Raw genomic sequence first — 16,382 nt, 5'->3', positions numbered from 1 at the left:
CATACATAAATCGTTACAGTTACTCATCCAAAGAAATTCACTTGCAACGCGTGATAGATATAATTTATAGATCATGTATGTTGTATAAATGATAAGAAATTCGTGCAGAGATTCAGTCCTAAAACTAAGAATGCTTCTATCCCTGATATCGCATCAATACCCCGAGAATACACTGAGAAATGGAAAGGGGAAATCAAATTTCTTATGGTAACGTTGTGACACAAGAACTTGGAGTCTTTATTGAGAAACCAGAGTCCAACGGGGAAGATTAGTCTATTGACTGATAACCTATATTTGGTGGGTGTTCAACAATAGAATTGTCTATTCATAGTAAATAAACTTATTTTTTATCAAGAATTTTGCAACTTGTACTCTACAGATTACGGGTTGAAATTCATAATCGATCTCATATTACCTTTTAGTGGCAATGTTACGATGCAGAAGCTTTACAAGGATTATTTTGAATTAATAGTTTTAGCATTTATGGAAGCCATTCCTCTAAACGGCAACTAAACTCTTGTTTAGGAAAATACTGGGGAGAGACAATTTGTAAGAATTTTCTTTCCGGAACTTAACTGATATCGCGCCAGAAGATATATGAATTAATCATGTCCCCAACCAAAAAAAAAAAAAAAAAAAAAAAAAAAAAAAAGACAGTGACCTTCATGCTTGATCACTGACGTTTCATTCCTATTGGTACCGCACTTAAACGTGAGAGGAGAATCATGGAAATGGCAGTGGTACAAAAGACAAGAGGAAATATTTTGTAATATGATATTTACTTGTAATTCACGAATAATAAGTTTCAAGGCCTAACTTGTTTGCTGGCATTGTATATTCCGACAGTATAAATAAGAATATACGTTTTTATAAGTAAAAATACTTGTCTTGAAAGTTAGCTTAGCATTAACAAATTTACATTTGATAGGATGAAAAAAGCCAAACGAGGATTACAGATGTAATTTTGAAAGCGATGAGACATTTACTTCCTTCAATTCCGTGGTTTATAGATGGCAGCAGCACAGCAGACAAAGCAATGCTCTTCGAACCATCAACAGTGAGCGAGTGAGAAAGTCGTGCTCCCTTCCTACTAAACGTCAAGGTAAATATGTCAACCATCGTTAGTTGAGCATGTTTTGACGATTCTACCCATATTAGGGGTATGTAGAAATGAATAATCGTGAAGTTGGGTCATGTTATTAATGTGTTAAATGTATTGTTGCGGCATCTCTCGATAAGGAAATAAAGGGATATCCCTTTCTGAGAGAGAGCTGGTGGCGAGTCTATTTTTATTTCACTCTGGAATTTCAGGTGGTCTCGGGAATTTGAAGACAGTCGGTTGAAATAAGCTGGTTTCCTTATGAACATATTTTAGTATTTTAGTCTTGATGATATGAGGGGTTTAAGCAGGCGAAGCTGAGTTTGCTTGTAGAATATTCTACGCGCTTCAGCTACTCGGCCGCCTGAACTTCTCTTGTATTCACATGTAGGCCTTTAGTAATCTTACGCAATATGACTGTCGTGTTAGGTATTGGCTACCTGTTTCAGAGTGCGGCATTTGATATATATGTTAGCTAAATAAAGAATTTGATGAAAAGTTTACCCTACTAGCTAGCCCTACCTAATATACTAGGTAGCTTGACACTAGGAGAGGTTAACCAGGTATAGGCTAGGTACTACTTCGAAAGGAGAGTAGAGGTCTTTAGCTCCGTTTCTCACCAAGAAGAAGTCGCGACTGATGCCCATCTCTGATGTCAGGACGCGTTATTATGTACTTTTTTTGGGATTGTCCACGCTGATCGTACATGGTCCACTCTGTATCCTACGGTTTTTTTACCCTAGGCTAGTACCTACCTACCTAGGTCCTACTAACCTAATAGGCTACCTAGCTAGGTACCTACATTAAGGAGTAGCAAGGTTAGGCAATTCATTCATGTTACTAGGCATGATTCTGCACCGTTGAACATATCAACCCCCTAAGTGAACAGCTTGGTAGATCTAGGGTACCTACCCGCAGCGGCCCAGACTATAGGAGTCGCGGTTTTTCTGTGCAGTTTTACCTACTGAACAAGAATTTTGAGTAATATTTATTCGGACGACTGTAATTAACTCCGCAGGGGCCAGTACTGAACACAGCGAAATACACTGGACTGCCCCCAATCCCTAGTGGATGTCGTATCCGCGGTTACGTTCCTTGCAGTCCGTGCGGACTGCTTCTATAGAAATAGCAACAGCTTTAGCCTAATGCCACGATGCTTTATTTTCATAGCATTGAAGCTACCTACCTATGTACTACCTAGTAATTGCTATGATAGGCCTACCTAGGCGGTTTCATTTTTCACAGTACCTAACTAGTTAGGTACCTAGGGGGTACACCCCATTTTGTCACCTACCCCACACATCTCTAAAAACCCATTTTGTCACCAAGAATACTCCAATGTGAAATCTGTTTCGTCATCATTAATCCTGCTTTCCTTAGGCTAGACTGCAATAATAGCTACACCTCCAACCTTTAGCCTACCATATTTTTTCTTGCTCGTGTTGTTTGTCGAGATTTACTAATTAGGGCATTCACTATAGTGTTTTTATGGATTTAGTGTTCCGCTGAAACTACTATGCTACATTGTAAGAGAAACATAATATAAACTGCTAAACTGACATAGCCTAATACTATTTTTGTCCTCTAAAACTACTATTTAATGAGTCAGTTTGACCAATATTTTTATGTGGTGATGAAACGGGCTCAAATGATGGTGGCGAAATGGGTTAAAAAAATTGTGACGAACTGAACTGGTTACAAAATAGGCAGATTCCCCTGTTAGGTAGGGAGGTAGGTAGGTAGTTCTAGTACTTGAGGTTCTTTGGAGCATCCCTTATGCCCTCTGCCAAGCTATGACCACATTCATTCTTTTTAGGTACTGTACCTCCAGTCACATTCCCCTCCACCTTACTTTTCACCCCCCTTAAGGGTATCGGCGGGGTCGGGGGTTAATTTTGAGTGACAGTGTTCAAACTTCCACAGGTGTTACCTCTAGTTTGACTAAAGATTCACACAAAATTTCAGGTGAATTAGATAAAAAAAACTTTTTTTTAACAAATATTTTTCTTTAAAACAGCCTTTTTTATTTGTTTTTTAAAGTATATCTCCTTCCTTATTTATCATTCAATTTAAAGAAAAAAGTAATAGCAGAAAGTTTTAAGTACCTATCAAATAAAACGGCAAACTCGGAAATCTAATATGTGATGTGTGCTATTTAAAAAAAATATTTTGAAAAATTCAATAAAAAATACCTTATATATTAGATATTGGTAAAACAAAATTTTGAGAAAAAAAAGAAAAATAAATTTGCTGATGTGTTCTCTCACTATCTTTATTCCAATTGCTTTTTAGATGATTAAAATCCATTCATAAAGAAGGGAGTTTTTAGAATTTGAATGTAGAAAATGTATGTTCTGAGAAAAATCCAGTTAAAGTTTGCTAACCATTTATTTTGCTTTCAGAAGCATATATAAAGTTTCTTGGAAAAGCCTACATGGTGTCCGTTTCCTTCTTTTTTATAAGAGATATTATTCCCTCTAAAAAAACAAACATTTATCACTTTAAGAAAATGGTTTATATTACTTTTAGGGGGGTTATTGTAGAACGACACTCTTCTCTTGTGCTGCCAAGTCTTTAGAAGGTTAATGAGCCCCTCCTTCATATCCTCCTTTTGATGTTCTTTGCTTCTTTTGCTTTCTTGAATGCATAGCAGACCTTCGTTTCCTGGTCTTTTCTTTCATCTGAAGGCCTTTCAGGCTTTCTCCTGTCGTTTTCTCATAATAGGCGGCAATAAACTTGGTGCATAGCCGATATTATGTTCCTTTGCAGCAACATGTTTTGATATATAAATGAAGCTGTTTCACCGATATGTTCTGTTTGCACACTTTCATTAGCTTGCACTTTGGTATATTGAAAAACAGATGGCACCTCACACTTACACTTTAGTTTCAAGTAAACATTCATCAAAACTGTTTTTATCAATTTCAAGTGTTATATTGCTGTCACACTGCCCACAATACGTCAAACTAAAAGCGTCTTTTAGAGCTCTCAAGGGTAATGAAACTATCTCTCCATCATTGCTTACACTCGGAACGTCTTCTTTTTCAGTCATATAACTTCTCAATTAAAAAACTCCTTAGGTTGGCTCCTGATAAAACACTGACATCACCTTCTATGTCAGGGACAGTAATTACATCTTGAAAATGCTCATTCTCTTCCTCCTCCCCCTCCTCATCATCAGATAATTTCAAAACAAAGTCGTCGGTGCCATCATCATCATCATCTTGATATATTTGTGCAAGGGAATAATAGATTTCCCTCGGAGCTTCGTAATAGGAAGTATTTGGCATCTCAGCACACATGGTTGGTGGCGACATGTGAGAAGCTACATTAGCTCTCTATACTTTTAGTTTTGTTCATGCCACTTACCTGACAGATATATATATAGCTGTATTTTCTGAAGTCCGACAGAATTTCAAAACTCGCGGCACACGCAGTGGGCGGCCAGGTGGTAGTACCCATTCCCGCCGCTGGGAGGCGGATATCAGGAACCATTCCCATTTTCTATTCATATTTTTTCTGTCGCCGGTCGGTAAACAACTGTTTACAGACCTCTGCTCAGGATTTTTTGGATTTGACTCGCTTTTAAGTATGTGATTGGTTTTTTGGTATTGAATTGGATTGTTGAATTGGCATGCGCGATAGTGGACCGTTTTTTGATTTTGGATTGACTTTTCTATAAAAGATATGTCTGGATAAAGTGCTGTGAGTTTCAGAGTGTGTGTGAGGACTGATTGTAAGGTGAGGCTACCGAAAGCATCGGTAGACCCCCACACAGTATGTATGAGTTGTAGGGGGCATAATTGTTTGGTGGATAATTGGTGCAATGAATGTGAGAGATTGACCGATGATGATTGGAGAGTATATGAGTCCTATCGCCTTAAATTGGAGCGCGATAGGATCAGGAGGTCTTCCTCCAGGAGTGGTTCTACCAAAGGTAAGGCTAATATCTCTCCTGCATTAACACCTGTAGAGTTTGCAACCCCTAAACCTGTGTTGCCTTCGGGCTCTGATTCTGTGTCGGGAGAAGCTAATGCTCTCTCTCTTATTTTAGAGTCTCTACGCACTCTGGAGACCAAAGTGAAAGCCTTGGAAACTGGCTCGGTGCAAGTGTGTGATCGTGCCCCTAGGCCTAGACCTCTATCAGACTCCCAAGACTCAGGGAGTAGGTATGTCGAAAGCCGCAAGAGGGTTACGGGGGCTCCCCACCGATCTGGCGTCCCTTCAGCAGGCCTTGTAGCAAAGTCCCAGGCTGCCAAGGAGCGCGCACGAGCGCGCGTCCTGAAAGAGTGCTTTTCGTCCTCCGAAGCGTCCTCCCCGCGCAAGGGGTGGAGCGCTCGGAGAGACACTCGTCCTCTGAAAAGGACGTTTCGCGTTGAGGACGCTTCACGTCCTGTATCGCCGCTTTCGTCGGAGGATGCGTATGACGCTTTTCCGCCTCAGAAAAGGGGTAAGATCTCCTCCGATGAGGACGCTGGGTTGCGTGCACAGGCGCGTCTACCTGAGAAGCAGGTACCTGTACCTGTGAGAAGGAAGGAGGCGTCCCCTCGCCCCTCGTCTTCTCGCAGGATCAGTCCTGCTTCCTCTGTTCGTTCTTCTCCAACGAAGAAAATTCTTTTGTCCCTTCAGGACCAGCTATTGACGCTTATGGCTCAGAGGACTCGCCCAGCAGCAGTCGAGCCTAAGCGGAGGAAGGACCTTAGACTGCCCGTCAAGAGGACGAAGCAGTCTCCTTCTCCCTCTCCTACTTCGTCTCGTTCGCCGATCGCTTCTCCTTCGGCGATTCGCTGATCTCGTTCGTCCTCTAGAAGGACGTTGCGTCAAGACGCTTTTGAGGAGGACGCTCAGCACGACATTCGACAGGACGCTCGTCAGGACGCTAGGCAGGACGCTTGGCAGGACGCTTGGCAGGACACTTGGCAGGACGTTCGGCAGGACGCTCGACAGGACGCTTGTCAGAACGCTCGGCAGGACGCTTGGCAGGACGCTAGGCAGGACGTTCGTCAGGACGCTCGCCAGGACGCTCGCCAGGACGCTTGGCAGGAAGCTCGCCAGGACGTTCAGGGCTCTTTTCAAGACGCTTTTGGGGACTCCGACCAAGAAGTCGTACCCCAAGACGCTAGTTTGCGCGCACAGGCACGTATTCCAGCGAAAATGTCTTCCCTTTCGTTTAAGAAACGTAAGGACGCTTCTCTGGCAAGTGAGGATGCCTCGGTTGGCGATAAGGACGCTCGTCCTCGTCAGGAAGCTCTACCTGCTTCAAGTGGTAAGCGTCATAGAGAAGACAGCCGAAATAAGGCTTCATCTAGCAAGGATAGGGGTCCTTTGATTAAGTCAAGACCCGACATTAGGACGCCCTCTCCGGACAGGCGGTCTCCGCTTCCGTGTAGAGAAGAAGGAGAGCTTAGTAGTTCGGCTGACTCGGTTGAAGAGGAACCTTCTGCGGCCCCTTCAATTTCAGACTATAAAGTTCTCGTGCGGCTGTTGCGTTCTTCTTTCGAAGACAAGTTTCAGCCTGCAGCCCCCAAGTCTCCTCCTTCGCAGTTTTCATCATCTAAAACTGGTAAAACCCCGGAGTTTGTGGAGATGAAAACTTCGCTCTCCACTAAACGTGCGTTTAAGAAACTCCAAGATTGGATGGTACGAAGGAGAGATCAAGGCAAGACGACTTTCGCCTTGCCTCCAGCTAGACTCAGAGGAAAAGGGGGCATTTGGTATAGAACCAAAGAAGAAGTAGGAGTTCGTATCCCTTCTTCAGCTCTAGGAGATTACTCCAGCTTGGTGGATTCGCAGAGGTGGTCTCTTTTATCCTCTGCTAAAGTGACCTGGACCTCTACGGAGACGGACCATCATTTGAAGGGTCTGCTCCGGACTCTTGAAGTGTTCAACTTCCTTGACTGGTGTTTGGGAGTTCTGGATCTGCAAGCGAGAAGCCCAGAATCTCTCAGTCTGGGGGAGCTGTCCAGCGTGTTAGCATGTATGGACAAAGCCGTCAGGGATGGTTCGGAAGAGATCGTTTCTCATTTTGGAACGGCCTTATTGAAAAAGAGAGCTTTGCTGTGCAATTTCACAGCTCGTTCGGTAACTCCAGCTCAGAAAGCGGATTTGCTGTTTTCTCCTCTTTCGAACCATCTCTTCCCCCAGACTTTAGTAAAGGACCTGACTAACAGTTTGCAAGAGAAGGCAACGCAGGACCTTTTGGCCCAGTCTACAAGACGTTCGACAGTACCTTCAACCTCTTCAGCTGCGGTTCGACCGCCGAAGAAGGTTAAGCCCTTTCGTGGGGCTCCCCCCTCGAGAGCAGCTCCTCGAGGGAGAGGGTTTTCACGAGGAAGAGCTTCCTTTAAGTCAAAGCCTTCCAAGTGAGAAGCATGTCCTTCAGACACCAGTCGGAGCCAGACTGAAGTTTTTTGCGGGAGCGTGGAGAGAGAGGGACACGGACTCTTGGTCCCTCAAGATCGTGGAGCAGGGGTACAAGATCCCCTTTTTAGATCTTCCTCCTCTTTCTACGACTCCCAGAGACCTTTCTCCATCCTATCAGGGAGAGAAGAAGAAAGTATTATTCGATCTCCTTCAACAAATGATCGAGAAAAGAGCGGTGGAACAAGTCGCGGACCTGGGGTCCCCAGGTTTTTACAACAGGATTTTCCTAGTACCGAAGCAGTCGTCAGGGTGGCGTCCAGTTCTAGATGTAAGCAGGCTCAATCTTTTCGTGGAAAAGACCAAATTCACGATGGAGACGCCTCATTCTGTTCTGGGAGCCTTGAGACCGGGCGACTGGATGGTGTCCTTGGACTTGCAGGACGCGTACTTTCACATCCCAATCCACCCTCTTTCAAGAAAGTATCTAAGGTTTGTCTTAGACAAAAAAGTGTGGCAGTTCAGAGCTATGTGTTTCGGCCTGACCACGGCTCCAATGGTGTTCACTGTAGTCATGAAGAACGTGGCGAGGTGGCTACACTCTTCGGGGATAAGAGTTTCCCTGTACCTCGACGACTGGCTGATCAGAGCGTCGTCGAGAGAGAAGTGTCTGAAGGACTTGCAGTTCACTTTAGCCCTAGCAAAGTCCCTGGGACTTCTGGTCAACCTCGAAAAGTCGCATCTGACCCCAACACAGTCCATCGTGTATCTGGGGATTCAGATGGATTCAGTGGCTTTTCGAGCGTTTCCGTCCCAGGAACGTCAGCGGCTAGGCTTAGAAAAGATCTCAGCCTTCCTAGGGAAAGAGACTTGCTCGGCGAGGGAATGGATGAGTCTGCTGGGAACCATTTCCTCGCTAGAAAGGTTTGTTTCCTTGGGAAGACTGCACCTCAGGCCTCTCCAATTTTTCCTTGCGGACGAGTGGAAGGCCCCAAGGACGATCTCAATGCCATATTGAGAATATCGCTTCCGATAAAGAACCATCTAAGATGGTGGTTGGACCCTCAGAAGCTTCAGGAAGGTGTGTCCCTAAGTCTTCTGAGCCCCGACCTAGTGTTGTTCTCCGACGCTTCCATCACGGGCTGGGGAGCAACACTAGGAGGGAAGGAAGTGTCAGGCTCCTGGAGAGGGGAACAGGTAGCCTGGCATATAAATGTCAAAGAACTGGCAGCAATATTTCTGTCCCTGCAGTTTTCTTCGAAAGGAGTTTGAAGAACAAGATTGTTCAGGTAAACTCGGACAATACCACAGCACTCGCTTATTTAAAAAATCAGGGAGGAACACACTCCAGAACTTTGTTTTCCCTGGCGAGAGAGATTCTGCTGTGGGCAAAGAGAAGAAATGTGACAATCCTGACGAGGTTCATTGCAGGAGTGCAAAACGTCAGGGCAGATCTTCTCAGTCGTCGGGAACAAATCCTACCGACGGAATGGACCTTGAACGAAGACGTGTGTCGAGACCTTTGGACGTTGTGGGGACGTCCGCTGGTCGACTTATTCGCGACGTCAAGGACCAAGAGACTTCCTCTTTATTGCTCCCCGGTCCTGGATCCAGAAGCGATCGCAGTAGACGCGTTGCTTTGGAATTGGACGGGTCTAGACCTGTACGCCTTCCCACCATTCAAGATTTTGGGGGAAGTCATGAGGAAGTTTGCGGCCTCAGAAGGGACGAGGTTGACCCTGATCGCTCCGATGTGGCCAGCGAGAGAATGGTTCACAGAGGTCATGTCTTTCCTTGTAGACTTCCAAGGACATTGCCCTGGAGGAAAGATCTACTCAAACAGCCTCACTTCGAAGGTTTCACCAAAACCTCTCCGCTCTGGGTCTGACTGCGTTCAGACTATCGAAAAGTTGGCCAGAGCGAGAGGTTTTTCGAAAGCAGCTGCGAGAGCAATCGCACATGCAAGACGTGCTTCCACAAGAGCTGTTTACCAATCGAAGTGGGCTTCCTTCAGGGCATGGTGTAAAAAGGAGGGAGTTTCCTCTTCCTCGACCTCTGTGAACCAGATAGCTGATTTTCTGCTCTTTCTCAGGAATGTGCAGAAATTAGCGGTCCCCTACCATCAAGGGATATAAAAGCATGTTGTCAGCGGTTTTTTAGGCACAGAGGCCTTGACCTTTCTGACAACAAGGACATTCATGACCTTTTAAAATCTTTCGAGACTTCGAAGATTCCTCAAATGAGACCTCCGTCATGGAACCTTGACGTGGTTCTTAAATTCCTTATGTCAAGTCCTTTCGAACCGCTTCAGGCAGCGTCTCTTCGAAACTTGACAAGGAAGGCTCTTTTCCTAACTTCTCTTGCGACGGCTAAGAGAGTTAGTGAAATTCAAGCGTTTAGTAATTTAATGGGATTCAAAGGAGACAATGCTGTCTGCTCGTTGAACCCAACTTTCTTGGCGAAGAATGAAAATCCTTCGAACCCTTGGCCGAAAACTTTCGAGATCAAGGGTATGTCAAGTCTGGTGGGCCAAGAACCAGAGAGAGTCCTGTGCCCGGTCAGGGCTCTCAAGTTCTATGTACATAGAACAAAAGAGGTAAGAGGTCCCTCAGGTAATCTCTGGTGCTCTGTGAAGAGACCAGAGTTACCTTTATCGAAGAATGCTGTTGCTTTCTTTCTAAGGGACGTCATTAAGGAGGCTCATTCATCTTTCCAGAAGACTGATTTGAGCCTCTTACGAGTGAAAGCGCACGAAGTTCGAGCTGTCTTGCCTTCCAAAAGAACATGTCAATCAAGGACATTCTTGATTGCACCTTTTGGAGGAGTAACTCCGTCTTCGCCTCACATTACCTAAGGGATGTGAGAACGATTTACGACGATTGTAATTCACTGGGGCCATACGTTTCTGCGGACACAGTCTTGGGGTCCGGAAGTAGCTCTGTCCCTATCCCTTAGTTAGGATTAGGTTAGTTTGGTTGTTGTGTTTTTAGGTTGTGGTGAGTCTTATGTGAAGATCTCCCATCCTTTAGTTAGTTTTAAGGGGTTTTTGTGAATAGTTGGTCAGGTGGTGGTCAGTTGCTTCGTTGCCCTCATATGTATGGCCTTGATGGTCTTGTCACGTTGAGGTCTCGTACCCGTTGACAGATCATCCAGAGCGCACCAGCACTACAGGTCTCCACCTGGCTGGCAACTCTGATTGAAGCAAAAGCAGCCTTAAGTGACAGTAATCACATAGTCTACTTTGCAAACAAGGGAGGAACCAAGATGTATATCATCTACTTAATTTAAGTTTCCTAAAAAATCCTATTCTGTCTCTTCCCACCATCCGAAGGTGGGATTCAGCTATATATATATCTGTCAGGTAAGTGGCATGAACAAAATGTTATTGTTATTATACAATTAAGTTTGTTCATACTTACCTGGCAGATATATATAATTAAATTGCCCGCCCTCCTCCCCTCAGGAGACAGTGGCATTAATAAATATGAATAGAAAATGGGAATGGTTCCTGATATCCGCCTCCCAGCGGCGGGAATGGGTACTACCACCTGGCCGCCCACTGCGTGTGCCGCGAGTTTTGAAATTCTGTCGGACTTCAGAAAATACAGCTATATATATATCTGCCAGGTAAGTATGAACAAACTTAATTGTATAATAACAATAACATTTCAAGATAAGTTTTGATATTATGAGAGCTTGCTTCCCTTTGTTTACTAAACTTCTTTTTTGGCATGTTAGTAGTATATATAATACACAATTGATGTCTAAAAGTCTGAGGAAGTGTTGCAATTGATTGAAAATAACATACATGATTGCATAGAAAAAATACAAGAATTCTCTCTCAAGACAAGTGGCTCACGTTATTCAGTCATGGGAAGAGTTGCCATCTCTATCAGGAAAACATATTGTACGGCATACGAAACAAAATGCAATGAAAAGTGTTTAAATTTCTGTCTGATTCGGAAAAATACAGCTATATATATATCTGCCAGGTAAGTATGAACAAACTTAATTGTATCATTACAATATCATTTTTCCTCTTGTTACACCTTTCTGACCTTTTGCGGTTAATTTCCCTTTCAGCGCTGAGCGACCTCATAGTAGGTAGGTCCCAGTACTTGGCCTTTGGCCTAAATTCTATATTCTATGCAAATACTTCATTTTTTATTGAAATACCTCATATGAGCCAAATAATTTTCTTTACTGGTTAGCCTTTCTTGCATTTTCTGCATTTATAACCATGGCTGTCACTAACTATTTGTTAGGCTATTTAGTTCTAGGTAGGGTAAACAATCACGGACGATCCACCTTCATCACGCTGACCGGGTCTTATTCACTCTATATTTAATTGGCGAAACAAGAATACAATTACAACTCTAAGCATACCATTCAAAAGATTGAAGTTTCGTCAACATAATGTGATATATGAAAGCCTCATACAAACTAAAATAAGCATGTGATGCTCTTCGTAAAATATGTTTTCAAGGCAGTTTTGAAATCCAATATGGCGGTGATTGTGTGGCTGGACGGGTCTAGTCACAGATGGACACCATCTTTCCCTGCCTTCCCAGCACTCATTTGAACAATGTTAGCGTATATATGTAACGTTTATTGATCTTACTCTAGATTGCAGTTGTAATCAGCACAATAAAACAACATTCTGTTGCCTATATTAGTGAAAGTATGAAACTTGTTATTCCCGGGGTCATGGTTTGAACTGAATTCATTTTTACCTTGTAATCGGTGGTTTTATCCTTACTGCCATCACAACTGAAACTCCACAGTGCTTATTTGATTGTTATTATATACATTTTGGTCTTAATTCACTCCACATTGCACTTGAACCACGTTGCTGTTCCTGGTTCCTAAGCGCTCACTCCACAAACACAGTTACGAGCAGCAGATGACGACTGCAAAGTTTTATTCCCTTAATTGTTTACTTTACTCATTATTTAGTTTAACTTTACTTTGTTATTTCAAAATGTTTATTTAATTCATGTCTATTACCCCTTTTTTGCAACCAAATTACCCCGAAAAACTACAGATATTTCTAAAGTAAATACAATCCAATGTTTCTAACCTTGTTGTACACCTGGCTGCCGAAAACCATAGTGGAACAGACTACGGATAAGCGGATTATAATTAATTTTTTTTTTTTTTTTTTGCTAGCACTTTTCATTGATTTAAATCTATATTGGTATTTTGATTTTTTAATGACTATGCCAGAAATAAATGTAACCTTTAATGTTTGCATGCTAAGAATGGCAAAATCATCGTTGCCACATTAGTGGAGCTTCACACATACGTCGATGCATTATTATAAACTGTTTCCATGATTTCTAGTTGTCATAGTAATGCAATAATGATAAAATTGCTTTAATATTTGTATATATACTTCCAATATATAAGCTAATTTCACCATTTGTTCATGAAACTTACCTGACAGATATATATATAGCTGTATTTTCTGAAGTCCGACAGAATTTAAAAATTCGCGGCACACGCAAGTGGGGAGGCCAAGGTGGTAGTACCCATTCCCGCCGTGGGAGGCGGATATCAGGAACTATTCCCATTTTCTATTCATATTTTTTCTGTCGCCGGTCGGTAAACAACTGTTTACAGACCTCCGCCTAGGATTTTGAAAACTTCATTAGCCGCTTAAGTATCCTAATTATTCTTTCGATTATCTTGGATTTGTGGCTAGGCATACGCTATCGTAAATTTTTTCATTGCATTTGATGTCTGAAGCTAGTTAACCTAGTTTCAGACTTTGTTGTCTGCATGGTAAGGTGAGGCTACCGGAACTTTCGGTAGACACTCACTTAGTAGATATGACATTTACATGTTTTCTTTGCATAAGTTCAATGTAATTAGTGTAATGTGTGACTGATTACGGAAGAAGCAGGTTTCATGTACGCATTTTAGAGCGTGTTAGAATCAGGAGTTTTCCTCCACAGTAAACAGAAGTTAGAAATAATGAACCTTCTAACCTCCTGTAGTTTTTATTTTGCCTAACCCTGTGGTATGGCTTACGGGCCTAGAAGAAGTGTCTGCTAGAGGATTACATCAAGTAATCTTAGACTAAAGTGCTCGCTCTCCAATCAGTGTTGTGAAGTGTAGTGCCCCTTGTGTTGTGGAGGGGGCGTCAGATCGGCCCCATAATGCCTCTAGGCCTGGACCTCTGTCGGACTCCCAGGACTCAGGGAGAGGGCATGTCGAAAGCCGCAAGAGGGTTACGGGGGCTCCCCACCGATCTGGCGTCCCTTCGGCAGAACCTGTTGACGCTTCCCAGGCTGTAAAGATCGTGCACGTGCACGAATCTTGAAGGATTGCTTCTCGTCTCCGAGGCGTCCTCCCCGCGCAAGGGTTGGAGCTCTCGGAAGGACTCGCGCCCTCTAAGAAGCTTTAGAGAAGAGGACGCTTCACGTCCTCTCTCTCGTTAGGAGGGAACGTCAGATCGGCCCCATAACGCCTCTAGGCCTAGACCTCTGTCGGACTCCCAGGAAACCAGGGAGAGGGCATGTCAAAAGCCGAGGAGGGTTTACGGGTTTTTCATGCTGATCTGGCTTCCTTTCGGCAGGTCCTGTTGTCGCTTCCCAGGCTGCCGAAGATCGAGCACGTGCACGAATCTTGAAGGATTGCTTCTCGTCCTCCGAGGCGTCCTCCCCACACAGGGGTTGGAGTTCTCGGAAGGACTCGCGCCCCCTAAAGAAGCTTTAGAGGAAGAGGACGCCTTCCCGTCCTCTTCTCTCGTCAACGAGAGGATGAAAGAGTAAAGAGACCACATTTTCCCTTTTAGAAGAATGCACTGGCTCTTTTCCTAAGGGACATTTAAGGAGGCTCATTCATCTTGCCAGAAGAGTGATTTGAGCCTCCTGCGAGTGAACGCTCATGTATACATCATTTATACATTATTAAGGAGGCTCATTCATCTTGCCAGAAGAGTGATTTGAGCCTCCTGTGAGTGAACGCTCATGTATACATCATTTATACATTATTAAGGAGGCTCATTCATCTTGCCAGAAGAGTGATTTGAGCCTCCTGCGAGTGAACGCTCATGAAGTTAGAGCTGTTTCAACCTCGCTAGCATTCCAAAAGAATTTGGTAATCAAGGACATTCTTGATTCCACCTTTTGGAGGAGCAACTCAGTATTCGTCTCCTCTCCTCATGGCGCTCCGTATACGTTATGTAACGTTCGCCTTTACTTCGAAAAAGCAAGCTGATAAGTTTGACGGCCGGCAAGCTGCTTTGCACAGTCAAACAACTTATGTCTCTGGTCTGCATAAGAAGGGCAATTTAGACGTGAGGAAGCTTTTGGAGGTGCTCGACGTCCTGTAAGTAGAGACATTCTCCAGGACGCTCGGCAAGCACCTTGCGGAAGACGAAAGCCATACGTCTTCCTTTAGTGTTCACACTCTTCAGGAGCAGCGTGCGGCTCTCCATGGAGACTCGCATGAGGACGTCCCTTAAAAATATTCAACGTCATACGCAAAACGCGGTTCGTCATAACATTGAGATGTTGGCAAGGTCGCTCGCCAGGACGCCTCTTGGCGGGCCTTGCATGCATCAAGGCGCTCAACGAGTTCCTCTCTGGAACGTCGTTCAGAAGACTTGGTGTTCTCTGCTCAGACACGCTCGTAGCTAAGCAGGGACGTTTTTTGAGGACGCTACAGCAAGGACGCTTTTCCATGGACCGCTAAGCAGGAACGCCTTTTTGAGGACGCTCGGCAGGACGCTTTTGAGGACGCTCAGCAGGACGCTCAGCAGGACGCTTATGAGGACGCTTTTGTGGACATTCGCCAGGACGCTTCGGTGGAAGCTCGGCAGGACGCTTTGCGAGAGAAAAGACTTGTTGAAGGCGTCTTATTTGCTGTTGAGGACATTTCTTTACAGAAATTTTTAAAAAGGATTCGGAGTTAGCGGAAGGACATACCCGAATTTTTTCTTCGATCCCTCTTTCCTCTTCATCGATTTCTTTGAGAATCGGGAAGATTATATACTCGGATTCCTGGTTGACTTTCGGTCATGTTAAAGGGTTTTCCCCTATTAGCAAAGTGCTAATAGTTTTGTCAAGTCAGGACGTTTTCCCCATTGTCATTTAAGTGGGGGACCCCTCATAAATGGGGTAGTTCTCATTGTCATAGATTTTACCGTTTTTATCGTTTAAGCGGATAAACTCATTAACAAATTTCGGAAGAGCTCTCATTCATTTTCAGAGGCTCATCCGGGGAGTAAGAAAAAGACTTGTAGACTAGATCCAGGAAGTCTTATGTCCAATATCGTAAGAACATTGAACGGTCCTTTTCGATCCTCGGTTCTCTTGATGATCTCTATTCGAATATTACTCCCTTTTCTTGGCAAAGAGTCTTGGCCAAAAGTCAAGGGATTCTTTTTAAAAAGTCTCATTCATTAGAACGTGGACAGTCGGTTTCCCTTTCTTTCTCTCTTCCTCGTCGAGGAAAGATGTAGTAGAGAATTTGATGTTCAAATTACTACAATACTTATGTAGTTTACCTTTGCGTCATTTTGCTAACGCATGGGTCAAGTCATTTACGCATATCGTATTTACCTCGGCCGGATAGAAGCCGAAAGAACTGTTGTTTCTAAGTATTTATTTTTTTGACACTCCCTTCAACCTTCCAAGAGTTTTCGGAGTAAGAACAACTCTTCAGGTATTGTTACGACAACACCAACTCAGCTTCTGTATTTAGGGAATTCTGTTTCGTTTAAATACGCCTGCTTGAGAGTTTCCTTTTGACTCGATAATATCATACCTATTCTTCGTGAAAGGAGTAGCCTGGCAACTCAGGCAGTTAGTATTCTGTTCACCATTGACGCGTTCCTTCGAGGAAGACTTCTCCTTCACTCTCTTTGATAGAGATCGAAGGTGGTCGATCTCCAATCCTTATTTTGTTTTCTTGA

The 16,382-nt window shown here is 43.7% G+C and overlaps 1 protein-coding gene across 1 annotated transcript in view; it reads left to right on the top strand.

Moving 5' to 3' along the window:
* The first annotated feature begins 991 nt into the window (after nucleotides 1–991).
* LOC135219091 (S-phase kinase-associated protein 1) overlaps nucleotides 992–16,382 on the top strand; it is a 113,723-nt gene continuing 98,332 nt past the window's right edge. Inside the window, exon 1 of the mRNA XM_064255525.1 lies at nucleotides 992–1,102. The gene's annotated coding sequence lies outside the window, so the exon portion shown is untranslated. The remainder of the gene's footprint in view (nucleotides 1,103–16,382) is intronic.

This window comes from Macrobrachium nipponense, chromosome 1 (genome assembly GCF_015104395.2).
Source record: "Macrobrachium nipponense isolate FS-2020 chromosome 1, ASM1510439v2, whole genome shotgun sequence".
Taxonomy (NCBI): Eukaryota; Metazoa; Arthropoda; class Malacostraca; order Decapoda; family Palaemonidae; genus Macrobrachium; species Macrobrachium nipponense.
The sequence above is the reverse complement of the archived record's forward strand: the minus strand, read 5'-3'. Positions and strand labels throughout refer to the sequence as shown.